The sequence below is a fragment of the Clupea harengus genome, unplaced genomic scaffold (genome assembly GCF_900700415.2).
Source record: "Clupea harengus unplaced genomic scaffold, Ch_v2.0.2, whole genome shotgun sequence".
Classification (NCBI taxonomy): Eukaryota; Metazoa; Chordata; class Actinopteri; order Clupeiformes; family Clupeidae; genus Clupea; species Clupea harengus.
Genome location: NW_024880875.1, coordinates 1 through 2,500, shown reverse-complemented (window position 1 = coordinate 2,500; position 2,500 = coordinate 1). Strand labels below are relative to the sequence as shown.

The 2,500-nt window shown below is 46.8% G+C and overlaps 1 long non-coding RNA gene across 1 annotated transcript in view; it reads left to right on the top strand.

Annotated features, from left to right (window-relative positions):
* LOC122132720 overlaps positions 1–2,099 on the top strand; it is a 6,599-nt gene extending 4,500 nt beyond the window's left edge. Inside the window, exon 4 of the long non-coding RNA XR_006152241.1 lies at positions 2,001–2,099. This is a non-coding gene — a long non-coding RNA (uncharacterized LOC122132720). The remainder of the gene's footprint in view (positions 1–2,000) is intronic.
* Positions 2,100–2,500: the final 401 nt, after the last annotated feature.

The window sequence follows — 2,500 nt, the reverse complement described above, 5'->3', positions numbered from 1 at the left end:
ATTGATGTGTGTGTGTATCCAATGTTGTTTCCCCTTGCATCATCTGCTTTGAAGAGTACTATGGATTAGATGAAGGTAAAGGCTTTCTTTCTCCCGTCCCCTCCCCTCCCCTCCTTTGTATTTGCAGTGTGTTTGTTGCCTGCCCTGGTGTGCCTTTTGTGAGGGTGGATATGTATTTGTGCACATTGAATATACAGTATATCACCCGTCTGTAGTCTATGAGTCAGTAGCCTTCTTTAAGTGGAGATGTGTTTGGTCTTAAACTCTTTTGAAGCCATTTTGTTTTTTAAATGTTATAGAACACAAAACAGCTTCCACTCACATACCCATGCTGCTCAGTGTGTCAGGCACGTAGTCAAAGCTCGGGTTTCGAATCCGACCCGCGGTTATTTCCCAATCCCATTCCCCATCTCTCTCACTTCCTGTCTCTCTATACTGTCACATAATATACTACTACTAAATACTATTCAAATGTGCAAGTGCATAATCTGAGGAGAGATGTGACATACTACAACACCACACCATATCAGAATCATTTTTGTGTGTGTGCATGCATTCAAAAGTGTTGGGAAATGCAGGTTATGCATGATGTTGAATGAGAGTGTGTTTTCAGTTTTCACTAGATCCCAATGTGCATGATGTGCTCCTCTGTGACATGAAGTATCGTCCGTGACATGATGTATCGTCCGTGACATGATGTATCCGTCCGTGACGTGATGTATCGTCCGTGACGTGATGTATCCGTCCGTGACGTGATGTGCTCCTCTGTGACATGATGTATCGTCCGTGACGTGATGTATCGTCCGTGACGTGATGTATCGTCCGTGACATGAAGTATCGTCCGTGACGTGATGTATCGTCCGTGACATGATTGCGCTCCTCTGTGACTATGGGTTAACACTCACCTGGACTCAGACCAGCACAGTGGCTTCTTCTGTTCCGTGTGTGTTGAGCGGAGACCTGCTTCATTTATTAGAGGATTATATCCAAGAGCGATGGAGCACAAACATGTTGGAAGTTAAATAGTAAAAGGTTGAATATTGTTCTGTCTTGGTAATCATTGTATTACTCCAGAATAAGACCAGGTAGAGTCAGAGTTGGATTCATTGTGTCTTTACTTCACTCGCTTGCATACAACACAGTATACATACATTTCCCCTGATGCAATGCGGGGTTTTACTACGGGTGTCAGCGAGGAACATAATACCATGATGCATAACAAATATCTTGTGGTGAGACCACACTCATTACATTACATTACATAGGCATTACATTAAGACCATAGTGGGGAATGACTGGCCCTGGTAGTGTTATGTTTGTTGTGTTTCCTGATGCTTCCAAAAGGGGGCGGCAAACTCAGTCCATGCATGATAGGAGGGCCTTAAGGGCCCGTCTGAGTGACTGAGACATTGGAAAGAGGTGTTCTACATAGCAGTGTATAGTGGCTGGAGGAAAGGAAAGGAGAGGCCACTCTGAACTCTCTCCTGGATTCGAAGCATCAGTATGAGCTTGTTTATGAGCTGCTGATGTTGAGCAAGGGGCCTTCTTTACACAGAGGTGCTGGCTGATGCAAAGGGTTTATTTCTGTAACATTATTGTTTTTTTTTTCTCCATGACCCTGCATGTTGGATCTGTGGATTCTAATTGGTCACATGACTTAGGTTGTTACAGATACAGTGCATGAGTGTGTGTGTGTGTGTGTGTGTGTGTGTGTGTGTGTGTGCGTGCACGTGTGCATGTGTGTGTGGATGCTGATGTGCTCTGCTGAGTGCTCTGTGCGATGCTCCTCCTCCCCAGTACAGCCGTGCGGGAGCAGAGAGGGTGTGTGTGTGTGTGTGTGTGTGTGTGTGTGTGTGTGTGTGGGTGTGGGTGTGGGTGTGGGTGTGGGTGTGGGTGTGGGTGTGGGTGTGGGTGTGGGTGTGGGTGTGGGTGTGGGTGTGGGTGTGGGTGTGTGTGTATCTGTGTGTGCTGTTGCTGATGGCTGACTGTGCTCTCTGCAGCTAGAGACTATGAGATCCAGAGGGAGAGGATTGAGCTGGGCCGCTGCATTGGAGAAGGGCAGTTTGGAGACGTTCACCAGGGAGTGTACATCAGCCCGGTACGACACACTCCAACACACAGACTCTCTCTCTACAGCCCCATAGATCAACATACAGACTCTCTCTACTCCAACACACAGACTCTCTCTCTACAGCCCCATAGATCAACATACAGACTCTCTCTACTCCAACACACAGACTCTCTCTCTACAGCCCCATAGATCAACATACAGACTCTCTCTACTCCAACATACAGACTCTCTCTCCAGCCCCATAGACCTCCAACATACAGACTCTCTCTACTCCAACATACAGACTCTCTCTCTCTCCAGCGCCATAGACCAACATACAGACTCTCTCTCTACAGCCCCATAGACCTCCAACACATACAGACTCTCAACACATACAGACTCTCTCTACAGCATCATAGACCTCCAACACACACAGACTCTCCAACATAC